The sequence below is a fragment of the Lissotriton helveticus genome, chromosome 2_2 (genome assembly GCF_964261635.1).
Source record: "Lissotriton helveticus chromosome 2_2, aLisHel1.1, whole genome shotgun sequence".
NCBI lineage: Eukaryota > Metazoa > Chordata > Amphibia > Caudata > Salamandridae > Lissotriton > Lissotriton helveticus.
The window spans coordinates 456,491,503-456,509,461 of NC_136060.1; positions in this window are offsets into that span (position 1 = coordinate 456,491,503).

Genomic DNA, 17,959 nt, shown 5'->3' on the forward strand with positions numbered 1-17,959 from the left:
GCAGGATGAAGGAGAAGGAAGAACGAAGGTAAAACCAAAGGCCAGACAGCACATAGTTAAGGAACGTTACCTGAAAAGAGAAAGAAGTAAATATGTCTTGAATGTGAAAAATAGTGTCAAGTTTATCAAGCTAAAAGGAACAAGAGATGAAACAAGTACTGTTAATAAAAAGTACAGTAATAAACTGTAACAAAAACAGCTTTAAATTATTGTAAGACCACCAAGGGGTGGGATGGGAGGAATAATGTCAGCCTCCGTGTCTTTAATGAAATCCAGATTCTCTAGTCATGTTAATATGAGAATCGCAATTTCATTACAAGAACGGAGGCTACATTATGCATGTTGGTAGCTTTGTAAAACAACATCAGACATCTGTTCAATAGGCTTGCAATAATGACGTGCAAAGGTGCTAGCATTTGACCAGTCAGCAGCTTTGAGAATGTCATCCAACTTACCTCCAGACCAGAGAGATTTACTGGCCATAGCACCCCTCTAAGGGAATGAACTTGAAATGTCTTTAAGTCAATACCTGCTAAACTCATGACAGTCTTAACCCATCTAGCAATAGAGGTTGAGGTTATGCCTTTGTGGGGTTTAACAAAGCATATAAGTAATTGGTTGACATCCTGAGGGGGAAGAGAAAACATTCTGCGATCACACTCTCTCATGCAGTCCACAACACAAAGTTTTGGACATAAATCAAAACGTGGGTAAAAGATTGAATCAGACATAGTCTTTGTTCTTCTATAAATCTCACATTTGTCTCAGAAAATGTTAAAAGATCTATTTGTAATCTCCAGGGCTTTGACATCAGAGACCCCTCTGCATGAGGTTAGGGATAGTAGAGAAGCCAACTTAATGGAAACGTTTTTATTTCCATTGAGGAGAGTATTAAGAGGCCAGTTATTGAAAATATCAAGGATTAGTTTGACATCCCAAAGACTTTCATATTTAGGTATAGGAGGTCTTCTTAAACAAATGCTTATCATCACTCTACAAACAATGACATTTTTACCTACCATTTTACCATTGACAAGGACATGACCAGCAGAAATAGCCTATCTAAAGCAATGGATAGTTCTATAGCTGAGGCCTTTATGAAATTGTTTAGCAAGGAAGTTAACCATGTCAACAATAGGTGCTTCCAAGGAATCCAGGTTCCTTTCCAGGCACCAACATACCCAGATTCTCCATATGTTGTTATATCGGTAGTGAGTGCCTGGGGCCCAAGACTCTCTGAGGAGAGTTGCAGCCGTCGCCGAAAGTCCTGAGATTTAATTGGATCTCCTGATACTCTCCAAGCAAGAAGGGTTAAACTCCTGTTCTGAATTAGGGGGTGAACTCCTCTGTCTACGTCTGCAAGAAGATTCTCTAGGGTAGGAATTAAGAAGGGGGGTTGCAAGCTAGTTGTAGAGTGGTGGAGAACCATGCTTGGGATGGCAAAAAGGGAGTTATTAGGACAAGGAAGCACTGATCCTGTATCACTATCTGAAGAACTCTCTGAATCATGGCAAAGGTAGGGAATGTGTACACCTTGGCTCCTTTCCAAGATTGTAGTAAGGCATTGACTGCTAGAGCACCCGGGTCGGGCATCCAGCTGAAGTTGTTCTCAGGTTGAAAGGTTAGTCTGCGCGCAAATAAGTTTATCTCTAGAGGGCCCAGATCTTGTTTAGGGTACCGAACATGGAAACATTCATTTTCCAATTGCTGTGATCTAATAGGAATCCTGAGTTCCAGTCTGCAGAGTATTCCACTTTGAGAGCGATCTTATGTTCCAGACAGAATAGCGATCTTATGTTCCAGACAGAACATCCAAAGTTTCTTTGCTAGATTCGAGAGGTCCGCAGATTTGGTGCGCTCATGAAGGCGTAAAGCCCAGCTGTTAGCTCTAAATAATTTATGTGGTGAGAAGATTCCTCTTGTGACCAGACACCACCAGTGTTCTGATTGAGAAGGCAAGTTCTCCAGCCATGAAGGCTCGCATGTGATTGTAAAACAAAGTCTGGTTTTGAACCAAAGATTGCTTTTCCGTTCCAAGCGTCTAAGTTCTCGAGCAACCAGGCTAGTTCCGATTTGGCTTCTTGATCCAGACAGATCCGATCTCCGTACCAGAGGCCAGTTCTTAGGGCTCTCGCCTTTACCCTTTGGAGGTCCTGATAGTTGAGGGGACTGGGAAAGAGGGCTTGGGTGAAGGAGGAGAGGAGACCCAGAATCCTGGCTAGCTCTCTCAGAGATAAATCTTGCTGTTTCAGGACGTGTCTTATTTCCTTCCTGATTTTGGAAATCTATTTTGAAGGTAGTAAAAGGAGACATTTCAATGTGTCTACTGTGAAACCTAGGAACTCCAGAGATCTGAAAGGGGACAGAATTGATTTATCTTTGTTTGTGATGAATCCTAAACTTTCTAGGAGATCCATCACAGTCTTCAGGACCTTGGCTAGTTGTGAAGGCTCTTGAGACATTATAAGAATGTCGTCTAAGTAAATGATTAAACAAATGCCCCTTATTCTTAGAGATGAGGCAACAGCTCTCATGACCTTGGTGAGGCACCAAGGAGCAGAGGAGAGTCCAAAGGGGAGAGCCTGAAATTGGTAAAGGTGATTTTTCCTAGACAAATTAAAGAAAGGGTTGGTGGGATTTGGCCATAGGAATGGTAAAGTAAGGATGCTTTAGGTCTAGATTGACTAGCCAGTCTCCCTCTAGAGGTAAATCCCTCAAGAGATGGATGCCCTCCATCTTGAAGTGTCTGTAAACCAAATATTTGTTTAGTTCTCTTAAGTTTATGACAGGTCTCCAACCTTTGTCTTTCTTTTTTACAAGAAAGAGTGTACTTATAAATCTTAAAGTTTCTAATGGGACCTCTATTATGTCTCCTTTCTGAAGCATAGAGGAGATCTGCTTCTCTATTAATTTTTATTGCTCTGAAGAGAAAGGCAAGTCTCTTTGGAAAGAAGTTTGTAAAGGTATTTGAGTCCAATCTATTGATAGAGCAAGCTTCGCATCGCGACTTGCTCGAGTCATGAACCTCGCCCGTGTGTAATCAATTAATAAAATTTGTACGTCTTACTAATCTTTTATTTTTTATATTCGAACCAAGTAGATGAAGCTTGTATATGTGTTTTCTAATACAACTAATCCATGTCCCTAAAACATGGCCGCCGCTTGGAAAATTGCTTCTGCGCATGCGTCAGTCACACTCACGTGACCTGACGTAGTTATAAGTTTGGTGGGAAAGGGTGCGCATGCGTAATACACAGCTTTCGTGAATAACGTGGTGATGCTCTTGTGAACGTGTATATGTTGCTAATATTTAAACTGCATAGTATATTTTTATAATGATAAGGTTAAAGTACAAAACCATGATGTGTTTTTCATGCATTCATTTCTATGTTTTAATTTGTTCTCGCTTACTTTTCATGTACTGCGGGAAATGGGGGTCCGAACCGGTTGGGAGCCATATTGAAGGTCCCTTCTGCGCATACTCGTGGTGCACTGAAAGGTGGCAACATTGGACAGTGGAACTCAGCCAGCTGGCAGCCACAGTCAAGATGCTCATGGGAAAGCCACCTCTGCCCTACGAGAACAGAGAAAGTTGCTCCTTATATGATACATTGTGTGTTGCGATATTGTTTGCTGTACAGCTTCCCATGGGAACCCCAATCTCGCTAGGCGGTACCCAGAGATGCAAAGTAGGCCTCCAAATAGTCTGTTCTGATTGGTGTGTTACCCAAATCCTACCTTAGGACCAATCCAAATTGAGGGATTCTGACACTTTGCAACATTGGGGGGTGGTACACCGTCCCAAAACAGTATATCTACCCTGGGTTCACCTAGGGAAATTGTCCGACTTGTCTGGTTTAGCTGACCTGTCACTGACCCAACGCACTCAATAGGTGACTGAAGATACAGAGCGCTGCGGAGCACTCTGTCCGAAATTTGACCATAGACTAAGGTTTTACTAAACCTTAAAGTGCTGGCGGAGCACTTGCTGGGAGTTCGCTGACCCAATCGGGGTCGTGATCGATAGCTGCAGAGAGGGTGGAGCGCAGGCGTTGCTTCCGAACTGCGGGTGCCGGTCCTGTCCTGAGGGTCCTGTCCTGAGGGTCCTGTCCTGAGGGTCCTGTCCTGACGATCCTGTCCTGATTCTAATCTGGTCTTCCTGTCCTGTCCTGGGTGTCCATTCTGCACCTGCTGTCCATTGAGGGGTATCCTTCCTTGAGGGTTTCCTGTCCTTAACTGACCCGTGGCCAGGGTTTGGTTTCCACACCAGTCTAGGTAAATATCACTCTGAAAACTCTGAATCTTGCACCTTTCTGAATTTCTGTCTTTTGCTTCAATAAAGACATACCTTTGCATATGTTAATTTTCCATGCTTTTTTCCGCAATCATTGAATCAAAAAGTCATTTGCATTTGTTTCGTAACGTGTTCCTATGTTACCCTACCTGTTAGAAATTATATTTTGCATTGCAGTTTGTCATTTCCTGATATGGTCTAGAACATCCTTACTTAAACTATCTAAAGAACTTTTGCCTTAAAGCATAGCGTGTCTTTCTTCATAGTCTCTCCTATAGATATATATATGTCCCGAAATCCTGTCACATTTTCTTTGAGACAATTCTAGAATACTAGTCCTAATCAAAGCCTATCCCATCTTTAGTGATTCATCTTAAAACGTTCTAAATCCTGATCCTCATTTTGAATGTGTCCTGGTTCCATTAGTTTATAAATGGTTGCACTGACTTATTTGCTATTCAGCTGTGTACTGTATGTTATTCTGTTTATTGATTACTTAATTACTGTGAATTTGATATTTTCTGAAGTTTACTAAATTAGATAAAACTTCCAGTTGTCCGTGGTCATTTTACAAAGAGTATTGAATGTTATTTGTTGGGTTTGTATTTTGCTGCCTTTCACTTTTACAACTAGCTCCCTGATCCATTGTGGTCATAGGTACCCGCATCGGTGGATGGTAAGTCGGGTATTCTGAAGAATAACGAAAGGAACTCACAAATTATTGATAGCAGACCGTGAGGTCATCCGATCAATGTATATGGTGATTTGAAATATATGGGCCAGAAGCCGGAAGTGGCGAAATTATTGGTCGGGTGACCCGCGCGCTCTATCACTATCATAAACTATTTAAAGAGTAAACCTTTTGGCTTTTCCTAGGGTTCTTTATCCGCCATGTCAGTTAGTTTTGGATTTATTTTAGTCAAAATGACTCTTTGTCTTTCTGCATTAATGCTAGCGTTGGCATTACCCAGTAGAATTAATGCTCTCTGGCTCCATCCCCTGATGAGATTGGTGTTGAGAGGTGTGTCATTGATGTGGCTGTCTTCTGCGGAATCTAGGATTCTGGCTAAAGGTCCCAGTACGTTGAAAAGACATCTTTAGATGAGGATGGCGAGTCATCATTAAGTTCTTGTTAAAATCAAGGTCCTCATCACTGTCCAAATCAAGGACAAATTCATCCGAAGGGTCAGGTAAGACATCCTCATTTTCTGAATCAGAGTCTGTAATATAATGAGCACACCGGTCTTTTGTGCCACTAGGGACACCCATGTAAGACATGACGCGGGGGACACCATCGTAATTTGTGCCGCTCAGGACACCAAAGTAAATTGTGCCGCTAGGGACACCTTTCAAATTTGAGGTGCAGGGACCTCCCTTCATGAATGAGGCGCTATGATCTCCCAACTCATTTGAGGTTTTATGACCTCCAATGGTGCTCTTAGTATAAGGCTCGAAATAATTACATTTTTTTGGCTTTTTTACCCTGGTTAATAACTGGGGGTTGAGAACAAGTTAGCCCTTTTTTTTTTTAGAGGACATACCCTCCTTTAATGTATCTAAAATACAAGATCTAATTTTCTTTTGAATTTTGCGACGTGGTCCTGAGGGAACCACTCAGAACTTGTTGGGTGTTTCAGATTTCATGGGGAAAACATTTCTTCCCCTAAGAGGTCAAGGATAATGTCCTTAGAGGATGATGAGATTTCCTCTTATGGATTGTAAAATTCTTGATCATCTTCATCAAGATCAAGGACATACTCATCAGGTGTGTCTGAGGATTCTATATCATTAGATTTGTTATCTCCCATATTGTAAAGAGCATTATGATATTTTGTGACGCTGGGGACACCCAGATGTTTTGTGCCGCTAAGGACACCCAGAAAAGTTGTACCGCAAAGGACACCCAGATAAGTTGTGCCGCTAAGGACACCCAGATAAGTTGTGCCGCTAAGGACACCCAGATAAGTTGTGCCGCTAGGGACACCTTGGGAGTTTGAGGTGTGAGGACCTCTATTAAAAGTTGAGGTGCTAAGACCTCCCTGAATTGATGAGGTGCTTGGACCTCCTATATGGCTCTTATCAATGTTTTTACTTTTCTTTAGACTTTTACCCCTTAATTCATTGATCTTGTCAGAGTAGAGGTTTGGAATTTCTGAGATTTTGTCCTCATCAGGGAGTGACCTTTAGAGGACATGATCTGACTTAAGGTCTCAAACATGCAGGACCTCAATTCCTTATTAAGGATTTTTTGCAGGGCTTCGTTGTCTAAGTTAGGAGTAGGGGCAGAAGTCTTGTCTGAGTCAGTCAGGCATGGTATATAGGGAATGTTAACTTGTAAAAAGTGGTAAAGCCCTTTAATGAAAGATAATTAGGGAGCATTTCCCTTAATAATAGTGACAAGGTTTATAGATGAAGGAATGTCAAGAGAATAATTCCTCTCTTATTATAATTAATTTTGTTATAGAATGTTGGGGATTCCTGTGAAAACCACTTTTTTATAAATAAGGTTGTAAATCAATAACAACTTGCGGATGAAATCCTAAATAATAAAAGGTAGCGATGCAGAGCCGCGTTGGAGTGCGTAGCCTGCATCGGTGGAAAGAGGTGAAAAACAGGAGTTAAACAAAGACATTAGGTAAGCTTGTTATGGCATGAGGAAGTAGAACAAGGATGAAATTGAAGAATAATCGTTTACACAAAAAACTAAATATTAAGGTTCGATTAAACATCTAAAAACCTTTAAATATATTCCAACATTAGAAATAGTAAATAAGCTGAAAGAAAAGGCAGGTTAATCTGGTCAGTCATGCAAGGATGGGACTAGGAAAGGGGGTGTAGGGAGATCTCCGTAAATTGGAGATCGGTATAGAGGCAGTAGGAAGGGGGGTGGGGTTAAGCTACACACTAGGGAACTTCAAAATAGAGATACAAATTATTAATTGTAATGAAGGAAAATGAACTTATCTGCTTGGAGCCGCATTTAAAAGAGGCAGATTGCTGATGTCTCATGTCTGTCATGTGTTGCTAATGTTCTATTCTGGAACCTTTTAATATTGTGATGTAAGCGGCTGCTTGGACTGCATTAAAGGAATAATGCATTATGTAGCCTCCGTTCTTGTAATGAAATCTATCTTGACAGTTATTTGTGTTTGTGGGCCAGATCAACCATTTTTTCCAATCAGGATTTGTTCTGTTTTGGTGTAAAATATGGGATACGTCTATCTCCACATCTGTAGTGCTATTACTATCAGGTATGGGCTTTGGAATAGATGGTTTATTTAAGTCTTTTATCTTGGCTAAACCAAGACAGGTTGTTTGCTGAATGGTGTCATGCAGGAATATTAATTGTTCTGGGATCATGCAGGCTCTAAATAGTGCTTCTAAACCTTGGACCTGCCAGTTTTCCCCACACAATGCTGTCTCCACCCCCTGGGGTGCGTCTGATGTCCCTAGCCTGGCCAGTGAAAGTAATTCCTTATAACCAGTTCTAGCTGGTTCTCACACTGCCTGCACCCTGCTAGACAAAGGATTTCTCTGTATAAAAAGGGGCTGTGTCCCCTTCCAAAATTTTCTTGTTTCTGACTTGAATCCTGCCAGGGGCGTGCTGCTGCTTGGGCTCAGGGGAAGGCTTGCCTCCCTGAGCCCTACCCAGCCCCTGGATGCCTGATGGACTTGTCCTGGGCCCCCGAAGGACTTTGTGGAAGACTTTTGGGGCACTAACGCCTGAGGGGCGCTATACTTGTACTTTTGCGGGACTGGTGACCTTTGGTTGCCTATAGCGCTGGGAGCGCTTTACTTTCCCCTTCTAGCGCTTGGGAGCGCTTTGTTTTACTTCTAGCGCTTGAGGGCGCTTTTTCTGGACCTTTAGCGCAGGGGAGCGCTGTGAACTGCCTTTAGCGCTTGGGAGCGCTTTATTTGATTTATTACGCTTTTCTCTGCCGCTGCCCGGGGCCTACAATCATCAGAGCCCTTGGCCGGGGATCGCGGAGAAAGATCGAAGCATCTACGCTCCCATTGGCGGAGAGCGACAAGCCCCCTCAGTGACGCCGCGCTGGGATTGGCCCCAGCCCCGCCGCGTCATCGGCGGAGCCGCGCAGCGATTGGCTGAAGCGTCAGCATCGCAGAGGCTCGTCCCGGGAGCCACACTGCCATTGGCTGGCTCCCGGGTGTCTGCAGAAGCCGCCATGAGAGCCGCGACCGGGGATATGCTGAGAGCCCCGCCGCCCAAGAGAGAGAGACGAGTTTGTGTGCGGAGAGCGGCCCGTCATCCCCGAGAAGCCCGGTGAGTCAGCGCTGGGCCGGGGAGACGGGGGGGCAGTTCTGGTTCTGTTCCATGAAGGAGCAGGAGCAGAGGGACTGGAGTAGTGCCGGTGCGGGCACGGTATCAGAGCAGCCCCGTGTGATAGTGGGCCGCTCCAACGTAGGGAGAAGTGTTCCCTGGGCTAGAAGGCCCGTGATGGCCCAGTAATGGGGCATATTTAACTGTGGTGCATTAAGGGCGCAACGTTGTCTAGAGCCCCGAGAGGCTCCCTGGGGGCATGTTTGTTTAGAGCCCCGAGAAGCTCCGTGGGGGCGCAGGTCGCCGTGCAGCTTTTCGGCACAGGCGAAATCTTTTGTGTACAGTGTGTGTGTGTGTTGTCCCGCACTCTCTTTCCATTGGCTAGCTCCATAAATGGAGGCTAGCCATTGGAAGAAAGATCTGCTCGTCAGTGTGCGAGCAGATTCGTGGGCGTTCCTGCGATTTTTAGGCTTTCCGCCACGTCATGCGGCGGTGGGCGGATGTAATTTTTTTTTCCAGGCCGGCATCCTTCGTCACACCAGCCTGCTCGCTCTCTCTGTGAGGACGCAGAGCCGACCCGCTCCCTACTCCGAGCAGGGGTGGGCTGCGCCATTTCACTTTTCTTGTTTATATTGAGGTTTTATTATCTCGGTCGTGAGTTTCAGAGAGCGTTTTCGACTGTGTGGTTGAAATATTATAAGGAGTGTGCATTCGGCGGATCAGTTTGGGGTTTCTGGAGTCGAGCACAGTGAGGCTCCAGACCCCTCAGTGAAGAGCACGCTATTAATATTTGTTTTTCAATATAACGCAAATAGCACTCTTACATATCCGCCGCATCAGGGAAAAGGGATATCGTATGAAATCGGGCACCTTCCTAAAATCGGGCAGGAATCGAACGGCTTTCTTTTCGCGGAAGTATTGCTCTGCTGATTTCGCATCCCCGGTGTTGTGCTGGTCACAAGACAGAGTGGCTGAGTTCCTTTGCCCTCGGTGACCTGTCCAGAGTCAATCCACAATCCAGTGGACCTTTTAATTTGCATGCGGTGGGGCTGCAGTCGGCGTGGAGCTGTTTATGTTGGATGGAAGGCAGACTTTGCAGAATGTGTTTGCTGAGTTGATTTCTGTGTAAAATTGAATACCGAGGCCCGGATTTATAAAAGGTGTTGCATCGCCTTGTGCAACGTACAGACAACGCAAGGCAGAGTGCAGAGTGAGTGTGTAGAGTGAGTGTGCAGAGTAGTGAGTGCAGAGTGCAGAGTAGTGAGTGCAGAGTGCAGAGTAGTGAGTGTGCACAGTAGTGAGTGCACAGTAGTGAGTGTGCAGACTAGTGAGTGCAGAGTGTGAGTGCAGAGTGCAAAGTGAGTGTACAGAGTAGTGAGTGCAGAGTGAGTGAGCAGAGTAGTGAGTGAGCAGAGTAGAGAGTGCAGAGTAGAGAGTGCAGAGTAGAGAGTGCAGAGTGCAAGGGAGTGCAGAGTGCAAGGGAGTGCAAGGGAGTGCAGAGTGCTAGGGAGTGCAGAGTGCTAGGCAGTGCAGAGTGCTAGGGAGTGCAGAGTGCTATGGAGTGCTAGGGAGTGCAGAGTGCTAGGGAGTGCAGAGTGCTAGGGAGTGCTAGGGAGTGCAGAGTGCTAGGGAGTGCAGAGTGCTAGGGAGTGCAGAGTGCCAGGGAGTGCAGAGTGCTAGGGAGTGCAGAGTGCTAGGGAGTGCAGAGTGCTAGGGAGTGCAGTGTGCTAGGGAGTGCAGAGTGACTGCAGAGTGCTAGGGAGTGCAGAGTGCTAGGGAGTGCTAGGGATTGCTAGGGAGTGCAGAGTGACTGCAGAGTGCTGGGAGTGCAGAGTGCTAGGGAATGCTAGGGAGTGCAGAGTGAATGCAGAGTGCTAGAGAGTGCTAGGGAGTGCTAGGGAGTGCAGAGTGCTAGGGAGTGCAGAGTGCTAGGGAGTGCTAGGGAGTGCAGAGTTCTAGGGAGTGCAGAGTGCAAGGGAGTGCAGAGTGCTAGGGAGTGCTAGGGAGTGCAGAGTGCTAGGGAGTGCAGAGTGCTAGGGAGTGCTAGGGAGTGCAGAGTGCTAGGGAGTGCAGAGTGCTAGGGAGTGCAGAGTGCTAGGGAGTGCAGAGTGCTAGGGAGTGCAGAGTGACTGCTAGGGAGTGCAGAGTGACTGCAGAGTGCTAGGGAGTGCTAGGGAGTGCAGAGTGCTAGGGAGTGCAGAGTGCAGAGTGCTAGGGAGTGCAGAGTGCTAGGGAGTGCTAGGGAGTGCAGATTGCTAGGGAGTGCAGAGTGCAAGGGAGTGCAGAGTGCAAGGGAGTGCAGAGTGCTAGGGAGTGCTAGGGAGTGCAGAGTGCTAGGGAGTGCAGAGTGCTAGGGAGTCCAGAGTGCTAGGGAGTGCTAGGGAGCGCAGAGTGCTAGGGAGTGCAGAGTGCTGGGGAGTGCTAGGGAGTGCAGAGGGCTAGGGAGTGCAGAGTGCTAGGGAGTGCAGAGTGCTAGGGAGTGCAGAGTGCTAGGGAGTGCAGAGTGACTGCTAGGGAGTGCAGAGTGACTGCAGAGTGCTAGGGAGTGCTATGGAGTGCTAGGGAGTGCAGAATGCTAGGGAGTGCGGAGTGCAGAGTGCTAGGGAGTGCAGAGTGACTGCAGAGTGCTAGGGAGTGCAGAGTGACTGCAGAGTGCTAGGGAGTGCAGAATGCTAGGGAGTGCAGAGTGCTAGGGAGTGCTAGGGAGTGCAGAGTGCTAGGGAGTGCAGAGTGCTAGGGAGTGCTAGGGAGTGCAGAGTGCTAGGGAGTGCTAGGGAGTGCAGAGCGACTGCTAGGGAGTGCTAGGGAGTGCAGAGTGACTGCTAGGGAGTGCAGAGTGACTGCAGAGTGCTAGGGAGTGCTAGGGAGTGCAGAGTGACTGCAGAGTGATAGGGAGTGCTAGGGAGTGCTAGGAAGTGCAGAGTGCTAGGGAGAGCTAGGGAGTGCAGAGTGACTGCGGAGTGCTAGGGAGTGCAGAGTGCTAGGGAGTACAGAGTGACTGCAGAGTGCTAGGGAGTGCAGATTGACTAGGGAGTGCTAGGGAGTGCAGAGTGACTAGGGAGTGCTAGGGAGTGCAGAGTGAATAGAGAGTGCTAGGGAGTGCAGCGTGACTAGGGAGTGCTAGGGAGTGCAGAGTGACTAGGGAGTGCAGAGTGCTAAGGGAGTGCTAGGGAGTGCAGAGTGACTAGGGAGTGCAGCGTGCTAAGGGAGTGCTAGGGAGTGCAGAGTGACTAGGGAGTGCTAGGGACTGCAGAGTGACTGCAGAGATTAAGCTAATGGCAATGTAAATGACAATGCCATTTATTTATCTGTTTTCAAAACCAACACATAAATACAAATTTTGTCATTTACAATGCCAATAGCTCTAACTTTTCCAAAGGCGAAACCATTGCATTGTAAATGCTTGTTGATGATATGTTTCAGAATAAATCAATTTAGTATTTGTCAACATTGTTTTCATTCCTGTCTTATTTAACATTTTAAAATAAAACGTTTGAGCAGATTTATGCAAATAGTGATGACCAAAATGATTATAACAATCTAACTCTTCATAATTTGATGAACCCTGCAAGTAATCATGTTCTGTGAATTTGGCTGACATTACTAAATCTGACATCATATTATTAATATTTTCAAAGTCCCAATCATCAGAGAAAGTACTTGGTGTCACAAAGTCACTTAATGAAACCTTAAATTGGTGTGGATATTTCAAGAGCTCAATCGAGCCATAGATTTCATAATCTGTTTTGTCCCATGCTACCCCACCGGGTATTGGATTAGCTGTGATGTTCACTGGTGACAGTTCTCTTTTTGTGATGTGACAGGATGTGTGAGGCTTTAGGACCAAGTTGATGTACTGACTTGCTGTGTCCATTGTACTATATGTTCCATCAATGCATTTTCCCAAACATAGAAACATGATGAGCCAAAGCTGGAGGAAAAGTACACCTAACACAATCCAAAATTCAATCCATGGAGAAATCAGGTATGTTTCTTTGAGTTGATGAAAGAGTTCAGTTACTTTATCTTTCAAAGTTTTTGTTGCTGGCCTTTCTTCATGCTCGCTTGGATCTTCAGAAAAGTCATAGAAATTGATGAAGTAGCCAGATGCAGTTCTGTCAATTGTTGGAAGTGCTTCTGAATTTTTATTTGCTTTTGGATTTTTCTTTGTTTCACTAGCATAGTCTGAGGCTACATCGTTGTAGACTGGTGTTTCTTGACGAACTGTTGCAATTTGGGTTTCAAGAGGCACAAGTTCCATGGCTTTGTTGCATAGTCCTTTTTATTTACTGCAGGTTTATCAAAAGTGATTAGTCTTTCAGTTTGAACCTCTTGGATTGTAGCAAGATTTGGTCTTCTGCTATTTCTTGGGAGTCCACTGGGCCTACTACTTATTATTGGCCACATGATTGTGGTTTTACCAGGTCGATGGATACAACTCGGTTCTCCTTTTTACCAGCAAGGGGCGGTAGTACAACTGATCTTGTTCCGCTGACAGCTAAGACAGGTACTGCTTTTCTGTAAGAAGTCCCAAATTCCTTCTTCACCGCTATCTTCTCTCTTACCAGATCCCCAATCTTTGGAATCCAGACAGGTCTTGCTGGGACAGGTGGTTTTTCTTCAGTGGTCGTTGGCTTTAGCTTTGGATTACTCAGACTTCTTCTTGTTTCATTTAAGTCCTGTAAAACAGCCAAACGGTCTTTGATATCAAAGGCTTTTACTTCTACCACTGAAGTGTGACTATCCAAGTCCTGGATATGCATTCTGGTACCGAACAATAGTTCGTAGGGAGTGAAACCTTTTAGGGAATTTCTTGGCAGATTGTTAAGACTGTGTTGGACATTTGTTAAATGTTTGACCCACCCATCACCCGAACCTAATACCCTCGCCGTTATAGATTGCTTTATGTCCCGGTTTTTTCTTTCCACTACCGCATTTCCCTCAGGATGGAATGAAGAAGAGTACCGCAATGCAATGCCCATGCTGGCCATGGCCTCCTTGTAAGCCCTAGAGCTAAACGCAGGACCCTGATCAGAATGTAGCATGTCAATTACGTATATGCCGATACAGACTCGGAAATCTTTTATAACAGTTCTGGCGTCAGCCGAGCGCTGGTGTCTGCATTTTAAGTGAATCTAGTCTTAATATTTATGGGATCGCGTTTCTCCTACTGGATTTTTGCGTATAGCTAGCCTTATGCTTTCTAATAGAGGTATCCTGGCACTAGTCTGGTCTGGTTCACGACTGCGATCTCGGTTGCAGTTTGGACAATCCTTTGCAAATTTGTAATGTTGCAAGTTCATCCCCGGCCACCAGTATTCTGATTGTAATTCTTTCAGAGATTTCACTATCTCTTGGTGCCTTAGACCCAATCCCATATGTGCATCTGCTATTAAAAAGACTCTCCTGGTCGTGTTTGGAATTACTCTGTCCCCCACTCCAGGGATTTGAGCAAAAGGAACGGAGTTTGCATCAATTATGTATGTATAACTGAGTGGATAGCCGAGAGGTAATGCTGCATAGTCGCCTTTTAATGATGCTTTTACCGCTAGCATAGTTTCTGTGTCTATGTAATTTTCAGAACGCTTTTTTGTGGCTACGGAAGCCGGTCGGACCGCTTCCGCTGTGGCTTTGTTAGCCAATGAATTCCCTGCAACGTGAACGCCATCACGTTGATGACTCAGTGTATGTATCACGTGAGTCTTTTGTAGTTCTTTCTGCAAAAGAACTACCTGTTCCCAGAGCTTGTTATGCTTTATTGTGGCACCTGTGTCATCTTTGTAACCGTTTTGAATCCAGGTCTGCATGTCATTGTTGTAAGACTTGACGCAGTAATGCGAATCGCACACTATTAGTGTGGGGAATTTGCGATCGGCATTTTCAAGCGCCATCTTTAAAGATCTTATTTCAGCTCGCTGAGTTGAACAGTTTCTGAGTGATTCAGTTTTGGTGACTATTGGTCTGAATTTACCAAAGCGCCAGCAACCTTTAACAATCGCGCACGCTGCGTTGTAGGATTTTTTCTCTACATCGTAGTGTTGTGCAAATCTATCCATGTAGATTACACATGTGTACTGTTCGAGAGTCAGAATTTCGATTGGCAGAGGATATTCTTATTCATATTCTAGATCTTCTAGTTTTTTCATTTTTGGGTCAAAATAGTACTTCACGTCTTCTGTAGCAAGATAATTTTTCCATTGTATCCATATTGGATCTAATGCCACAGCATTCAAGTTGCGTGGGCTTGTTAATGCCTCAAGGGACGATTCTGCTGTTAAAACAGTTATTCTTCTGCCTTGGGCTTGGGCTCTTTCTTTTGCTACAGCAGTTTGAACCGCTATTAGAATTTTTTCAGTAGAACTGAATTTCATTGTCACTGAAACACCTTCACTGTCCATATTAAGTCTCCACCGATTGGACCGCAGCTATTAGTGCACATCACCAGCACTATAGTCCACGTGACTTGCTCGACCAATACGTCGTTGTTCACTGCTCTCACTCATGTCACCAAGGTTTTGAATTTTATCCATTGTATGTTTTGAATATCTTCTTTTTCTCCCCCCCTTCCCCCCTTTTAGGCATTTAGAGGCTTAATTAATCTAAGGCTTTTCATTGTATTTGTCCTGATGATGGTCCCTGATACTTTATAGGGGTCCGAAACGCCGTCGACTATTTATGCACTTGAACTGAAATGTGATTACTACTGAAATGTCTAGTGCATTTATGTTATACTCTGTACAACTGTACTATTTATAGAGTAACGCTGTTTTGCCTTACAAAGCCCTTCTTTGCTGTCTACATCACCACTTGTACTCGCTCTGTCAGTACTGGACACAGGCTTGTTGTCCACTTTGGTTGATTGTCGGAAGGTATTCTCTATGTGATTTCAATACATAAATACTGAGTAAAATCTCTGGAAGACCCCTGTCCGGCTGGACATGTCTGTCCTGTAAATATAGATTGACTCTGTCTATATGTTATTCGTTCATTATTTCTTTTGCTTGGGACCATTGTTGTTTTTCAAAAGTATGCTCCCCATGGTCCCGACAGACTAAACTGGGGTCCCTTGTTGCTATAAAATTCATTTTGCGCAATCGGTTGATTGCAAGGGTTTTCTGTTCCCTCCACTTCTCCTAAGTGGTCCCTGCCCTCCGGCACCTACAGTTGGGTACCTTTTCCCCTCCTCTTGTTATGTCTGACCCAGCTCCCCTATACTCCATTGAATACATAAACAAAATTTGTGCAGGCCCTTCCCTGTTTGACACCCCTGATGCACCATCTCCAACCGGTAATAACAGTTTACCAGATGATTTAGAAAAAAACAAGAAAAAACATGCACGCCTAGAACTGATGATGCTCATGCTGACGCAGTATCTCAAATCTAACACTATACCCCTTGGCTTACAGGTGAGAAACATTCCGGGTGTGTTTACTGACAACCCCAAATATATCACAGGGTTTAGTGGGATTGGCACTACCTGTTCACGCCACTGGTTAGTTCTAGGGATTGACACCGCTATTGAGGAATTGAAAAAACTAGACGATATTATTAAGGATTTGGAGAAACAAATCATAGACGATAAAACCATTGTTGATACAAAGTCTCTCTTGGAGAAAATTGATAAAACAGTTGCCGAATTCCATCGGATAGAACAGAACAAAAAATCCAACAAGGTAAAGAAGGACATCAAATTCTTTTCCTTGGAACGCACCTATCCCTATTTGCAAAAAGATTTCTATCTTAACCGCAACTTCAATCCACACCAGCAGAACCCCAGACCTTGGGGGCGTTTCAATAAAAGGAACACAGTGGTTGGATTCACAGACTCATCAGCTGACTCATCTGACAATTCAGATACAGGTGAAGGAACAAGTGGTAATCAACGCAACCCCTCTCATTTTTTATCCAGAGGCAACCCAGAACCCCCAAAGAGAGGCAAAGTGAAACAACAACAGAGATGGCAGAATCCCCCTGGGGAACGCCAGACGAGGCACAAGTTTTACCAATGGTAACTCCTAACTGTGTCCACAACCTGATACCCATCTTTAATATCTCGAATCACGTACTCACTGAATGTGAGTCGTCACTCCTCCAAAGAGGACTTTCCTTTGTCCCCGCAAAATACCCAAATTTTTTGGACCTTCAGTCTGAATTGATGGTCTTTTTTCGAAAGTTAAGACTACGTTCCTATTTCGAACTCAATCCCTCTGAGCCCAGAACCACTGTCACACCTTTTAGACCACCTTCAACCTTCTCTCCGGCAGCCAGCATGATACCGAGAGAGATTGTTACATTTGAAAAGGTTATCTTGAAGGAGATCTCTGAGCTAGAGAAATCCCACCTCTTCATACCCTTCAATATTACTATTGAAGAAAAGAATGCCATCTCAACCCTGAAAAATAACAACCAGCTCATAGTTAAGCCTGCGGATAAGGGTGGCGGGATTGTCCTACAAGACATTGGGAATTATAAAGATGAACTATTGCGTCAGGTTTCCAACACTGATCATTATTGCAGGTTACCCTGCAATCCTACTAAGGAATTACAGACTCTCATCAGACAGGTGACGACTGATGCGATGTCAAAGGGCATTATCAGCCAACATGAATTCAACTTTCTCAACACCTCCAACCCCAGAATACCGGTGATATACACCTTACCGAAGATCCATAAAAGACTGGATAATCCCCCCGGCAGACCTATCGTCTCGGGATGTGGTTCTGTTCTTGAACCACTGGGCCTCTATGTCAACTATTTCCTACGAGACTTTGTACCAACAACCCAGTGTTATATTAGGGACAGTATGCACATGATAAATATCATAGAAAATCATGCCTTTGATCCCAACACCGAGACCCTCTGTACACTAGACGTCGAGTCTTTGTACACCAACATTCCACAAAGGGACTCCTTGTTGGTGATGGAGAGCATTCTCAACACCCGAGCCAGCCCCCACAGAGTACCAACCATATTTATCATCCAACTTCTGGAAATTTGTCTTACTCAAAATTTCTTCATGTACGACTCACAGTACTACCAACAAGTACGTGGAACATCTATGGGAGCTGTCTTTGCTCCCACGCTGGCCATTCTTTACATGGACTGGCTGGAGACTAATACCATCCTATGTCCTACGAATCCATTTTTTTCAGGTCTAAAGAACTGGAAGAGATACATAGACGACATTTTTTTGATATGGGCAGGCACTATCCCTGAACTAGGTGGGCTCCTACACTGGCTTAACCACAACTGCAATGGCCTCACCTTCACCATGGCTCACAGCCAAAGCAGCATCCCCTTCCTTGACTTGAATATTCAATATCATGAGGGCAACCTGTACACCTCCCTCTTCCGCAAACCAACGGAGAGAAACACCCTGCTAAGA